Raw genomic sequence first — 16,720 nt, 5'->3', positions numbered from 1 at the left:
AGATTAGTGCATTACTATCTCCGAGTGTCTCGTTATTATCCCGAAGAGCCTGTGTGGCAAGAAAAAAAGAAAGTGCTATTAGATGTTGTAAACCGAATGGTGAAACGGTATTATCAGGTGGAGTTTCCTGAACCTGCAATTTGTCCGGAGCCGATCGCCGTGACCTCATCGGATGCTAACGTACCGTCTGCTATCCCGATTCAAAGCAGCCGACAGCAAATTGATATTCCTTTCGCATCGTCGACGTTGAATGCTCCCGGCCTAAATACGACGGGAAGAGAAGATCTCCTTACGCAGGAGGAAACCGTAGGAGGTGCAAGTGTAAACATGGAAGGTGTAGGTAGAGGTTTAATGAGTCCCCCGCTAATTTCTTTGTCTCCAGCGTTGAGCACCGGTATTGGAAAAAAATGGGAAAGTGTAATTGGACCAATTCCACGGCCAGCATCCCTAGGTGCAGTTCGTCGACCTACAGGACCTACGGTACCACAACCGGGTGCACTTAGCCAGCCGCCGTCTGCTACAACATCGTTATTACTCCCGAACCAATATCCTCAACCAATTGCTAAAGCGACAGGTCCTGTACCGGATGTTACACAGTTACCACTATTTCCTAATGAGATTGGACAAAATTTACCGCCGTCGAGGGGCGTCGACATTATGAATGTTCCGCCTAGACCGGAAATTTTCAGCATGAAAAACGAAGAGAGACGGCCGGTAGAAATGAAAAATTCGCCAGTCCGTAACGAAACAAAGGTGAACAGGTTCAAAACGAGCATGTTGCCACCGAAGCCAGTGATTGCCTCTCAAGCACATGATCGTCCAGCGAGTCCGACTACCCCGAGGGAGGAACCGATTGTACCTGCAAATTTCGGTCAACAGGATGAATACGTGCATGTATCAGAAATCGAATCGTACATTCGTTCGTATATGAATAAACTCTTCAATCAAGGTCCGCAACGTCCTGCGATGGAGGAGAGAGCGATAAATCACCTAGCGGATAAAATTGCCAATGTACATTTAAATGATGAAGAAGTATGCGAAGAAATTCCACGACAGTCAACAATGTTACAGCCCCAGCATATGGAGGTCGAGCAACCACTGCAGTTGTCCGGTCGAGTGTCTGATCGTCGTAGTCCAGTTGTAGCTGGTAATGAACGAAATAACGCCAGAAATACGTGCTTTGGAATTTCGCCACCACGAACTGGTCGAGAAAACATTCATTTTCAGGAAGGCCCAATGGTTAATACTGCTCGTAACCGAGGCTCAGGTTTTGAGCGAGCCCCGTACCAAGGCTATCCACGGCGATTGCCTCACCAGCAGTGTGCGATTATAGAAAAATGGCCAAAATTCTCGGGCGATACGAATGCGATTCCAATTACTGATTTTCTTCGTCAGTTAGATATTTTGTGTCGCTCATATGCGATCAGCCATCAGGAGCTGCGAATGCATGCGCACTTGTTGTTCAAAGACAGTGCTTATGTATGGTATACAACCTATGAGGAGAAATTCGACAGTTGGGAAACTCTCGAACACTTCCTAAAAATGCGATATGACAACCCAAATAGAGATCGAATCATTCGTGAAGAAATGAAGTATAGAAAGCAGCGTCCAAATGAACTCTTCAGCGCATTCTTGACCGACATGGAAATGCTGGCGCAACGGCTAATGAGAAAAATGACCGAAAGAGAAAAATTTGAAATCATTGTCGAAAATATGAAACTGTCATACCGGCGACGATTGGCATTAGAACAGATTAATTCAATTGAACATCTAGCCCAGTTATGTTTTCGTTTTGATGCACTGGAAACGAACTTATACGCCAGTCAATCAAGACCCAGCATTAATCAAATAAATTGCGACGAAGACGATGATGTACAATCCGACCAAGAGAACGAAGGATTAGTTTGCGCCGTGCAATCAAGAGGACCAAAATCATTCCCAACCCTTCGCGGAAAAAGTCAAGGACAACCGAAAGAGGAAAATCAAGAAAAGGATCCAGTTAAATGCTGGAATTGCCAACGGTCAGGTCATATGTGGAGAGAATGCGATCAGCATAAAAGAATATTTTGCCACGTTTGCGGTCATCTTGATACGACAACATACAGATGTCCCAACCAGCACAACCTAAGAAAAGGAGAAGAGGAGAAACAAAAAAACGACTAAAGGAGGAAAATCTAGGGAATCCTTTTCCTCACCGTCAATCTGCAGCGATTCCCACTACACCCTATTCCCCATTTCATAAAATACACCAGATTCGTACTTCAGCTCATCGATGCCCACATTTCACCGTAAAGATTTTAGGAGAAGAAATAGAAGCTCTCGCAGATACTGGTGCCAGTATCTCCGTGATTAGCTGCATAGACTTAATACGCAAATTAGGTCTTCAAATACACCCGCTTCCGATGAAGATATCTACGGCAGATGGGACTGAATACCGATGTCTGGGATATGTTAATGTGCCGTATTCTTTCAAAACCGCCACACATATTGTGCCAACTGTTGTTGTACCCGAAGTAACCAAACGTTTAATCTTGGGAATTGATTTTCTCGATAAATTTGGGTTTCGGTTAATGTCGCCGACAAACGATATGCTTCCAGCCGGAATTTCGAAAAGTCCGGAATCCATCAATCTGCTGGACCTATTTCGCGTGGAAACCTATTTCGGAGAACCAGAAAAAGATATATGTTTTCAATTACAGCCTTGTGACATAATTCCTGTACAAAATACTATGGAACCTGAACCGGATAAGAGCTTGGAAATGCCGACCCTAGAAATACCCGACAGCACGCCTCAGAATCCCGAAGATATTGAAACGGAACATCTACTCGATCTACGGTTGAAAAACAGTTGCTGTTCGAAGCTGTGAAAACCCTACCCGCCACTACCGAAGGGCATTTAGGTAGAACACACCTCATAAAACATGATATAGAATTGATACTTGGAGCCAAACCAAAGAAGATAGCCTATTATCGATGGTCACCGCAAATCGAACACGTTATTGATGAGGAGATTGAACGCATGAAAAGATTAGGAGCTATCGAACCGTGCCAGAAAGCTGTTGACTTTCTTAACCCGCTGTTACCAATCAAGAAAACAAATGGAAAATGGAGAATCTGTCTAGATTCACGCCGACTAAATCAGTGCACTAAGAAGGATGAATTCCCTTTCCCAAATATGATGGGTATTTTACAGCGAATTCCAAAGTCGAAATACTTTTCGGTGATAGATTTATCGGAATCATACTACCAAGTGCCACTAGAGGAGGAAGCTCAAAACAAAACTGCTTTTAGAACGAATAAAGGTTTATTCCGATTTGTCGTAATGCCATTTGGATTGACTAATGCTCCTGCCACCATGGCTCGATTGATGTCTCAAGTTTTAGGACACGACCTTGAACCACAAGTTCATGTGTACCTAGATGACATAATAATAGTTTCCAACAAGTTTGAAGAGCATTTGAGATTAATTAAAATAATAGCACAGCGTTTGCGAGAAGCAGGACTAACCATCAATATCCAGAAAAGCAAATTTGGCCAAACGAAAATACGATATTTGGGGTATGTGCTTTCGGAAGAAGGATTGTCGATGAATGTGAGCAAAATTGAACCTATCTTGGAGTACCCAGCGCCCAAGACAGTTAAAGACGTTCGCCGATTATTAGGCTTAGCTGGTTTTTACCAGAAGTTCATACAGAACTATTCAGAGATCACCGTACCAATCACAAATCTGTTGAAAAAGGAACGCACGAAGTTTGCTTGGACAAGAGAAGCGGATAACGCACTCGAAAAATTAAAGACTGCTTTGATATCTGAACCAGTGTTAGCCAATCCGGATTTTAGACTGCCATTCATCATTGAAACCGATAGTTCGGATTTAGCGATCGGAGCAGTTTTGGTTCAAATACAAAATGGAGAAAGAAAGTCCATCGCGTATTTCTCAAAAAAACTATCCAGTACCCAACGACGTTATAGTGCAACAGAGCGAGAATGCTTAGCAGTGCTTTTAAGTATTGAAAACTTTAAACACTTTGTGGAAGGTTCCCAATTTATAGTGCAAACGGATGCGATGAGCCTGAGCTTTCTGCAAAATATGTCGATTGAAAGCAAATCCCCAAGAATCGCTCGATGGGCTTTGAAGTTGTCCAAGTATGACATGTTGCTGCAGTACAAAAAAGGTTCTGAAAACATCCCAGCTGACGCGTTGTCTCGCGCCGTCAATGCTTTAGACAGTACGATACCCGACCCTTACATTGAACAACTAAGGCAAATGATAGAAAAGTTTCCAGACCGCTACTCTGTTTTCAAGATAATAAATGGAAAAATTTATAAATTTATCAGCAATACCTGGCCAGAAGATAGGTCAACGAAATGGAAATATGTGGTACCGTTGTACGAAAGAAAGCAAGTTATGAAAGATGTGCACGAGGAAGCTCATTTAGGAATGGTAAAGACATTAGCAAAAATTCGCGAAAAGTTTTATTGGCCGTATATGGCAACGGAAATAAAACGATTCTGCAGTGCTTGTGAAGTTTGCAAAGAGTCCAAAATTCCAAACATAAATGTGACACCACCATGCGGAAAACCAAAACTTTGTTCGCGACTTTGGGAATTAATATCCCTGGACTTTCTTGGACCCTATCCACGCTCGAAGAAAGGAAATGTATGGCTCTTGGTTGTGAGCGATTTCTTCTCGAAGTTTGTCATGATACAGTGCATGCGTACCGCTACTGCTCCCGCCGTTTGCCAATTTCTGGAAAACATGGTGATCAACCTATTCGGAACTCCTGCCATCTGCATAACGGATAATGCACAAGCGTTCAAATCCGAAAAATTTGTAAAACTGCTCGATAAACATTCAATCACACACTGGAACCTAGCGGTATATCACCCTAGTCCCAACCCTACGGAACGAGTGAATAGGGTCATCGTTACCGCGATTCGATGTTCTCTCAACAAGAAAAAGGATCATCGTGATTGGGATGAATCAGTCCATGAAATAGCTAAAGCCATACGTACCGCAGTTCACGATAGCACTGGATTTTCCCCATATTTTATAAATTTTGGGAGAAACATGGTGAGTTCCGGCCAAGAATATGAGCTAATACAAAGATCCAGTGACACTGCCCACAAAACACCCCCGAAACACGAAGAGGAAATGACGAAAATTTTCTGCACTGTTCGTGAAAATTTAATGAAAGCATATTTGCGTTACAGCAAATCTTATAACACTCGATCAAACAAGAATCATCAGTTCCAAAAAGGAGACATCGTCTATAAAAAGAATGTCAATCTATCGGATAAAAATAAGCAATTTGTCGGAAAGTTTGCCAATAAATTCACAAAAGTACGCATCAGAGAGGTTGTTGGCACAAACTGCTATCAACTCGAGTTCCCAGACGGCAAACCGATCAATGGGACTTATCACGGGTCTTTTCTAAAAAGAGCCTAAATTTCAATATTAATATACGGTTATTCCTCAAATAGCTAAAATGAAAAGCAAGGATGAACGAATAAACAGCATTTAGTAAACTGTTGCTGAGATACGAAATTATATTACGAAGTTAACTATTTGCCAAATAATCCCATTAACAAAACTAGAGACTGTACCTTTAAAAAAAAAAAACGTGTCCGTATCCGTAAGTTTAGACTGTGTCAAAATTATAGTGCTCAGACTTTTCTGAGGTAAAAATATGTTAGGGGTAATTAAATTGCTCAGAGGTTTCTGAGGTAAAATAAGAAGGAATATGAAATGCTCAGATTTGTCTGAGGTAAAATCGGTCATAGGGAATAAATTGCTCAGATTTGTCTGAGATAAAATAGGGAAGTAATTAAAGTATGCTCAGATGTTTCTGAGGAGAAAATTAGTTAGACAATTAGATTAAAAGTTTGGCTCAGATATATCTGAGGGAATTGCTATAATGCAAGGCGTAGAAAGTAAAGTTCGGTGTTAGGATGATTTTAGCTAAACAGATTTCAAATGCTCAGAATAGATAGTGACGGTTAATGAAACTTAAAATTGTTAGTATGTTTTTGTTTAGTCTTCTTTGTTCTTTGTTTGTTTAGAGTAGTCACGTTTAACGCTATAAAAATTTTGAAATTTTTTTTAATTTCAAAATTTTTATTTAATAAGTGTTAGCGAGAATGTAAGCCATGAATTCATCCCTGTGAAGATTGCACGTAACCGCACAATAATTGCACACTAGTAGTAAAAAGCTCACCGCAACTTACGAACATAGCCACCTGTCGGTTACTAGAAGAGTTACTGTCGCTCGCGCCGATACATACTCACTATTGGCGTCACTCAAATTGGTCATCTCGCTTTGCCCAATGGCTGAGTGATTTAAATCACTGGTGTGCGCTCGAGATTGTTCTTCAAACAATCGCGAATGATGTACAAGAAATAAATCGTACAGGTTGATAGAATTAATCTTTGTCGCGAAATATAATAGCATTTCGATTGCTATTATGCCGAAAATGCTATAAATAAGGGATCCGACCAACTCCATTGCTAATTGAGTGGAGATCTTCAAACTTAACTTTTCTTCCGTATCAAAGTTCGCGATTTTCAAAGGTGCATTTCAAGGTGGTTGACAAAGTCAAGGACTTTGCTAGCAAAATCCACCCGTGCTTAAGGTGAGAAGAAGCTAGAGTAGCGAGATTAGGCCTTATAACTAACTTTTAAAGTTTTAGACCGACTGCTAGGATAGGAGTTACCAAAAAAAGTGGCTCGTGCCCGTAAAACTTACAACTAGCAGGTAAGCTGCGTGCTACGGTAACAAAAATAACTTATCAGGCATACGCATAACGAATGTACACGTTGAACAGGATTCCCCATTCAACGTGGGGTGGTTATTCCGGCTTGGGCAGAAGACCAATCTGCTAAGCGGACCCATCGAACACGCTGTCATCAGTCCTAGGATTGACTGCTCCACTCAGCGCACTCAGAACGTGCTACGGACCGGCGCCTGCCACTCACCCTAAGGTGGCAAACGCTATTCGCTCTTCATTTACATCTGGATCAGCTTGACTGCCTGGATCAGCTGATTGATCGCTGCTGCCTGTGTTATCAGGACCGTTCGGCCTGTGCTGTCGAACTGTGTGGAAGAACCAAATCAAAAAAAACCGCAAGTGCTAGCAAATAAGACTGTTTGCCATTGTTAGCCTTAAGTTGAGTAGCTTTACCCTGTCCCGGGACCAGTAGGCTGATGCGTTCAATAAACAGCCTGTTAGTTTGAAAACCACCTGAAAGATATCGAACTTTTGTTTGTTTTTCGAATTAATGAATGGTAAGATCTTTTCTCATTTAGATTCGCGTATCGTCTCGATTCGTTTAGTTCATTTGTTTTGGAGATTTTGTAGATATTAATCGATCAGTCTGTACGAATAACTATTGGTTTAACCCCTGTTAGGAAAAGTCAGATGAACGGTGTGATTTAGCCACTTTTTACCCGCCCGTTTTACAGAGTCTCATAGCCGGACGTTCAAAAGCGTCAGCAGCCTCCTAAACCGGAGTGGCGCTTAAGCTGCTGTGTGTTGTGTGCAACACGAACGTTACAAGCTTGATCGCATCGTTTTTCCAATGTTACAGGGTGAGGAAAACAAGATGAGTGATGAGTGAGGAACAACAAGAAAATAGTGCAAAAGCTGCGCCATAAACATGCTTGAGAATGAAAAATATGATCGACATGATTTCCAGCGCTTGTCATTTTGGATTTATTTATTAAAATATGATACATGACATAAGACATCTGTCCTTTAAAATGTCACTAACGAAACCAAATCTTACTAAATTACTCCCGTGCACCGTTTACTTCCTATTTTTCATATAACATTTCTAAGCTCTAATATCTAATGATTGAAAAGAGCATATATTGATGCGCAAAATTTGTTTGAAATTTGTATAAATTTATTTGGAAAAATCAACTCACTAGTATTTTTAATCCTATACACCACTTTACCTACATGCTTAAATTAACTGCTTTTTTTCGCTTTTTGCTTTTCTTGTACAATTATGAGTAACAGAAAGTGAAGAAAATAACAATTGAAATCTGAAATCAAAGAAAGAAAAAACTTTTCGATTGAATCCCACTAATATTTATTTGCAACAGATACGTAGTTCGCCTACAACGTGCAGGCTTCATCAGTGTCTTATTTCAAAGCGTATACGTATCTGTCGCGAATGAATATTAAATAGTGGAATTTAGTCGGTAAAAGTTTTTTTTTCTTTAATTTCAGAGTTCGTATTCCACTAAGAGGCTTCAAAAACTTCAGACAATTGACATGTTTCTCACTTTTCTTGAATTTCAATGCAAATTTAAAAATTGCTAATTGTCATCACATACACACGTACATACATACATACATACATACATACATACATACATACATACATACATACATACATACATACATACATACATACATACATCAGACACATTGAATACAATCAACATTTGATTGATATGTTTTGATTTCACACGTTTTAACGGTTTAATATACGGTGCTCAAGTGTTAAAGTTTGAATAACTTTTGAATGAACCGTCCGATTTTAAATAACTCGGTTTCGTTTGATAGGTCTCAGCAGTAATTTTCAAATAATAATAAAATGTGTGATGTTTTTCATTGAATTAATGTTTATATGTTTCAAAAATATGTTTTAAATACTATTTTTTCACGTTTCTTTCTGTAACTTTCAAACTACAAATCCAATCGTCATGAAATTTGGAAGTTAAGGGTTTGCAAGACTCCTCTTTCATATGCAATCAATTTTGTTCAAATCGGTTAAGGGACCTGTGAGATAATGAAGTCCCATATTTTTCGTATTTTTATACATAACTTTTGAACTAAAAGTCCGATCAGTATGAAATTCAATAGCGACCAATGGGACACCTAGACCTTTCATTTGACACTAAGAGCATTAAAATCGGTCCAGCCATCTCCGAGAAAAGCGAGTGAGATTGAAAGCGTTACACACACACACACACACACACACACACACACACACACACACACACACACACACACACACACACACACACACACACACACACACACACACACACACACACACACACACACACACACACACACACACACACACACACACACACACACACACACACACACACACACACACAGAAAATGCTCAGTTTTTGAAACTGAGTCGAATGGTATGACATTCGGCCCGCAGGACCTTCTTTCCATTTCCGGTTTTCCAAGTGATTTCTGTACCTTTATACTATATATTTATATAGTAGAAAGGCAAAACATAGGCCTCTGTAAACCATTCTGTGAGAAATAATCTTCACTCTCTGTTCATCACTCAAAGTCTTCAGTCATCGTGTCGTTTCCGAAGTCCAAAAGCTGGCAAGACAAACTTGCCACATGGCGAACCGTGACACCGTGACAAATTTCGGGAAAAGTGTGTAAAAGTGCACGGAATATTAGAAACATGGAATACGAACTTAAGTAAGCCTGTAAAGACAATTAATAACGCCCTAAGTGTGTGCTGCAGAAAAGCTCAATATTGGTGATTGCGAAAAGAACTGGCCTCAGTTCTGACCAAATTGTCGATTAAAATCTCTCCAATCGTGAACGAACGACAAAAATGAACAAATCGTGAAACCAAAGTGGTTACAAGAAAAAAAACATTGTCATGTCTGTGCATTGTAGTGTGGTATAATGGGAAACGAACAATCAACGCCGCCACCGGCAACGGTCACACACGACCAAATATTAAAAATAATTAACGCAAACAACGCGGCAACCATAACAAATCACGAAAAGACGGCGACATCAATAGAGTTAATTGCGTATTTAATGGTACTAATGATACTAATAAGCGCAATATACATAATATATCGCTTGATAACACGATATGAAAGGATGAAGAGCCAGGCGAACCTTAGCAAGGCGATAAGCCTTAATAAAGTTACGTCAACGGTGTGCTAAAGTAAAGAAAAAAAAACACAAACATTATAATACGTCGACCGTGTAAAATATTGTAATTAAAGAGACAAAAAGTGAGTGACCGAAACGCGTCGAAAAAATCAGAGAAATACAACAAAAGATTAGACCATGAGAGTGATTACTGGATGGAAGCTGGAGAGCGGAACCACGGACGGGAGAAAGGAACCAACCACCCGGAGACGAGAACAGCGGAACGTATCAGATGAGTAAAACAAAAAATATATAATTATGTGTTAAAATTTACTTTTAAAGTTAAATGAAAGCGTTGCAAGATCTCAGGAAAATTAGGGACAACTTGAAGAAATCCATTTATAACAAAATTTTGCACGAAACCTTATACAAAAAACGCGACGAAGCAAACCGTTTAAAATTAGTAATTGAAAAATACCTAGAAGTGAAGATAATATTGAAACATTAACCGCTAGTGACTTCAACGGAATCTGTAAGGAAACGAGGAATATTGTATTCGAAATTTCAGAGATCGTTAACAGAAAATTAACTGAATTGCCCGCCAAAATGACTACTGAATTCGACTTGAAAACGGCCACAGGCCTAGTGCAACCCTATAACGGTCAACCCGAAAAATTAGATTCATTTGTTGACTCGGTGAATTTATTGTCCGAATTAACAACCGCGACACAAATGAATGTAGCGGTAAAATTTGTAATTACTAGATTGAACGGTAAAGCACGATCAACGCTACCGGCCAATGTCAACAACTTAGCAGAAATTGTCAGGACAGTAAAAGATAACTGTGCCAGTAGGGAAACACCGGACTCGGTCGCAGCAAAACTGAAATCGTTAACAAAAACAGCGACAGCACAAAATTCTTAAACGAGGTCGAGCAGCTGACTACGCAGCTAGCCTCACTATACATGAAAAGTGAAATACCCTCAAATGTCGCTACACAGATGGCAACGAAAGTGGGTATCGAAACATTAATAAATAAAACGAACGATCCTGATATGAAAATTATTATGAAAGCGGGAGAATTTAAATCAATCCAGGCTGCAATTCAAAAATATAATGAAGCAACGCCTGCCCAAACAGCCCAAATTTTCACTACAAGAACAAATACATATAACAGCAGGGGGAGAAATAACCACCGCGGAAAGTTTAACAACCGTGGGGACCTACGCTATCCCAACTTTGTTTCTAGTAATAGAAACCAATATCAAAATAATGCTAACCAACGCTATCCAAACTTTCCTAACAATTGAAACCAATATCCAAATTATAGACACACCTTCACAAGAGGTCGAGGAAACTATAATCAACAGAACCGTTTCCAGCAATATGGTAACAGAAATGCAAGAGTGTTCTATTCGCATCCAACACTAGAAAATCCGGAGCGAATGACCAATACGGAACACGTGATGCATCAGCAGCAGGTAGCACCCCAACCGAATTGGAACACTATGCAACAACCACAACAAGCTGTGCTTTCTGAGAACCAACCTTTTTTAGGAGCAGTAAGGCAGTATACACAATAAACGTAGCTGCTTCGAACTTTATTAGTGTTCAAACGAGCGTGTCAAATCGACCTTGTTCGTTCCTAGTAGATTTAGGCGCAGACATTTCTCTATTAAAAATAAAAACCCTCCAACACTCAGTACCAATTAACCCAAATAAAAATATTGTGTGTTACGTGGAATAACACCGGGCGAGTCGAAACGCAAAGGAACTCTTACCTATTTACAAAATACAGCCGTAAGCAGTTTGCTTCATTTGATCGACGATGGCGTACCCATACCAACTGATGGTATACTGGGGCGCGATTTTTTAACTACGTATCGGTGCGAAATTACTTACGATACATTGATAATACACGACTCGAAATCCCAATTCATAATAATTTGCAAGGACTTACATGGATCCCTGCTAGAGCAAAAGTCTTTAGATCAATTTATAACGTAAGCAGAGATAGAGATGTTGTAATCAACTCGTCCGAGCTTATACCAGGCGTTTTTTGCGCCAACGCTATTGTAAATAGTTCGTCACCTTATGCTAAGATAATTAATACCAACGATTACCCTGTAAAAATTAATACTACGAATTTTACAGTTTCAAACCTAAGCGTTTACCATATAGTGAACATTATCAAAAATACAAATGTAGATCGAATTGAAAAGTAATATCCCAGCATTTGCAAAAACAATCAATTCAACAGCTCTGTAGTGAATAAAACGATATATTTAGCGTACAAGACGATTTATTAACTTGTAACAATTTCTACCGGCAAAAAATAATGGTAGCAGATAAGACACCGGTATACATTAAAAATTATAGAAATGCACAATGCCACAAGGAAGAAATCTGTCGTCAAGTTGATGATTTAATTAAAAACGATGTCATTGAACCCTCGGTATCGAGTTATAACTCACCGATACTGTTGGTGCCAAAAAAGTCGACTAACGCAGAGAAAAAATGGAGGTTAGTCGTAGATTTTCGACAGCTGAACAAAAGGCTGTTAGGAGACAAATTTCCCCTACCGAGGATTGAAGATCTTCTTGACCAACTCGGCAGAGCAAAATATTTTTCAACTTTAGATCTCATGTCTGGTTTCCACCAGATCGAGATCGAGAAACACTCCAGAGAGGTCACGGCGTTCTCTTTACAGGAGCGCGGACATTTTCAATACAAGCGATTACCGTTTGGACTCAATATAAGTCCAAACAGTTTCCAACGTATGATGTCAATTGCACTCAGCGGACTAAGCCCTGAGTGTGCATTTTTATATATTGACGACGTAATCGTCGTAGGTTGTTCAGTCGAACACCACTTGAAAAACTTGAGAAAAGTATTCGAATGTTTCAGACAGCGTAATCTAAAACTGAACCCCTCCAAATGTAATTTTTTCAAAACCGAAGTTACATTTTTGGGTCATAAAGTAACTGATAAAGGGATTTTACCCGACGATGTCAAATTCGAATCTGTTAAGAATTACCCGCAGCCGCAAAATGCAGACCAAGTCAGAAGCTTCGTGGCCATGTGTAATTATTATAGGAGATTCATTCCCAATTTCGCAACTATTTGTAGTTGTCTAAACAAACTGTTGAGAAAAGACGTAACTTTTATATGGACCGACGAATTTCAGGCTTCATTTGAGAAATTAAAAAACATGTTGCTTTCACCAAGGATACTTCAATATCCGGACTTCCAGAAAAAATTCATCTTGACAACAGATGCGTCAGATTTTGCATGTGGTGCAGTTTTATCACAAATTCATGAAAATAATGATCTGCCTGTTTCTTTCGCCAGTCGCGCGACTACAAAAGTCGAAGCAAACAAGCACATCATTGAAAAAGAGTTAGCGGCGATTCATTGGGCGATTATGCATTATCGACCCTATTTACTAGGACGTAAGTTTCTAGTGCGTACCGACCATCGACCACTAGTATACTTATTCGGTATGAAGAATCCTTCCTCAAAATTGACTCGAATGAGAGTTGATTTGGAAGAATTTGATTTCGAAATCGAATTTGTACCAGGAAAAAGTAACGTGGTAGCAGATGCACTATCTAGGATAAGAATGACATCAGACGAGCTGAAAACAATGAATATTTTACAAGTACAGACGAGGTCAATGCTACGCAAACCGAGTCGAGTCATCGATAACAATCAAAGCAGATTACCTGAGTCTGATCAACTCTATGTGTATGAAGCAATTAACAACGAAAAAAACTATAAGACGAGTCTAACCCTAGCGTTGGATCTCGCTATTAATAAAAATTCACTGCCAAGAATATTTCAGCTAATAGAAGAGGGTACCCTGAAATATATGAATTCGTAGAAAATTAAAAATAAGTGTCTATTTCGACTAGCGATGCCATATTTAAATATATAAGCATTAATGATTTCAAAACAGTAGGAAATCAAATACTAAGAAAAATAAAAGTCATAATTTACCATCCGCCAAAACTTATAACGGATCCTGAAGAAATGCAAGCCATACTGAAATACCACCATAACACTCCAATCGGAGGTCACACGGGTATTAACCGATTATATCAAAAACTTAAAAACATATAGGGTAATTTGCCAATTGTTGCACACCTAAGGCAGGAACGTTCAGTTTATCTTATCTATCGGGGAAACTATTTCGTTACTAAAATCGAAATTTGTCCTATAAACAAAATGACCTTTCACTAAAACATTTGGTATGTTTTCATAGCCTGGAATATTGCACATATTATGCAATTTGAGGTTTTGTTCAACAGCATACAGACCCAATTGTTGCCCACTTGATACATGTCCTTTGCCTAATATTGCACACCTTCAATCCAATTGTTGCACGGCAAAGAAAATATGGAATTAGGAGAAATACCAAGTACAGAAATCTGACACATGAAGAAGAACTCCTTATAAACAGATTTACCAATTATAAGTACCGTACCGTTACCATTTTGTCACGTATTTGAACGTAATTCAATCTTCACCGAACAATGGTTTACAAGAACAGGTAAAAATTATTACATTGAATTAATATATGTATTAATTAAAATTAATAAATATAATTTTGTTTACCGGTATCTTTCCTTTTTCAAATTTAAATGCAGTATACGTTTTTGGCTGGGATTTGGTTTTTTCAAATGCAAAGTTTTTCGATTTTTTACATTCGAGCGTATAAGAAAAACCTCGACTTTTAAGTTCTTTTAGCCACTACATAACTTTTTTCTCTGTTTAATAGAAGCTGAAGCATTGTTTTGCATTATTATGTTCATCTCTCAAGAATTTCTCATAATAAACTTCCGCACACATTGTTCCGTTAATCGACTGTGGATTACGGATACGAACATTATTTTCTATTCACGAAAATTGTTACACGCTGGTAATATCATTAGGCTTTTGCTGATTTAGTCTCCAGAGAAATCGAAAATTATTGGTATTGTTTTAATCCGACATCCAAATAGTGGTAAATTTTCAATAAGAGTTGGATCAAGTAAGAATGGTACAGTACGCCTAGCTTAGCGGCATTTGCGGATGGTGTGCAAGAGATGGACAAAATCCTAATTTTTTTCCAATTATTAACCGCTATGCATTAGAACACAAAAATAGTAACATATAGTTATTTAATTAAGTAAACATTATGAATGTGGGTATTTTGAAAAGCATACGAAGTAATATGGGGTAAATTTGCTTTTTGTTGAGATCTATAAGCTTAAATTTGATGAGTGATTTCTTAATTCACACTGTAAGCATTCGACGTATTTTGACTCTACTAAGAGTTGGATTTTATGAGGTAATTTTACTATTCCAAATATTTGTTTGCTAACAATCATGTTTACACATATTTGAAGGTAATGAAATATATTTGTGTTTTGATTGTTTGGAGTGCTGCGTTAATATAGATATTCTCAGATATTATTCAAAAACCGAGAAGTGGGCAACAATTGGGTGGTGAGCAACAATTGGCAAACTACCCTACATATGGCACAATATGAAATACATAGTAACCAAATTCGTTAGATCTTGTGAAATTTGCAAAAGAAACAAACATTTTTCAGCAGTAAGAAGTAATGCCGTGAAAACATCAACCCCATCCAAAACCTTCGATATAGTTGCAATAGACACTATTGGTCCATTTTCATTAAGCAATAGAGGAAATAGATACGCAGTCACCATGCAGTGTGATCTGAGTAAATACATAATAGCAATTCCTATACCAGATAAATCATCTAATACTATTGCCAGAGCAATAGTCGAAGGATGTATTTTGGTATACGGACCAATGAAAGCAATCAGAACTGATCAAGGAACAGAATACAAAGGTATCTTTGATTCAGTGTGCAAATTACTTAACATCAACCACACTTTAGCAACGGCTTATCACCCACAAACCTTGAGAGCGTTGGAAAGAAATCACAGATGTTTAAACGAATATCTGCGATCCTTTGTCAACAGCCTGAAAGATAACTGGGACGAATGGTTGTCTTATTACTGTTATAGTTACAATACTACACCAAACTCTGAGCATAATTATACTCCATTTGAAATTGTTTTCGGAAAATCAAGTAATAAATTCGATCAGATCAACTTAAACCATATTGACCCTGTTTATAATCACGATTCATATGTAAATGAAATCAGATACAAAATACAGCATATTCACACTGAAGTATACAGAAAGATAGAGGAAATCAAAAAGGCAACGGAAAAGGTAAATGAGAGTGTAACACCATCAGAATTAAAAATAGGAGACAGAGTATATTTAAAATTGGAAAACAGAAACAAGTTAGATATAGTCCAAGACGGTCCTTTTATAATAACAGATTTAGAAGAATCAAATGCAACAATTAAGCACGAAATAACAACCAAGATACTGAGAGTACACCGATCGAGGCTGATCAAACACAAAAATTAAAAACAAAAGACATATACAACGACAGGCTAACAACTAGAGTGGGGGGAGCGACCGAAGAAAATTTAAATATCTATCACATTTTAGAATGGTTACACCATTCTTTCTAAAAAGCGGAGGTGTCGTAGAAACATTAACTGACATAGAATAGAATAGATCGAATTACGTATCCTTTCCATTTAGCATAGCATAGATAGAAATGCTCATTTCTTCCCATAACTTTTATGACACAGTTTTGAGACCACCGTGTCAGTTAAACAAAACTTTTCGTTTCCTTGTTGTGCGACCTTCTCAATTGCTATCACATGTGCACAACATATTTTGAATACAAGGTTTCCTAATAAACCAGCGCGTCGCTGCCTGCATTCTTGTATAATAAGCTAGGAATAA

This window comes from Sabethes cyaneus, chromosome 2 (genome assembly GCF_943734655.1).
Source record: "Sabethes cyaneus chromosome 2, idSabCyanKW18_F2, whole genome shotgun sequence".
Taxonomy (NCBI): domain Eukaryota; kingdom Metazoa; phylum Arthropoda; class Insecta; order Diptera; family Culicidae; genus Sabethes; species Sabethes cyaneus.
Note: the sequence above shows the minus strand (reverse complement) of the source record.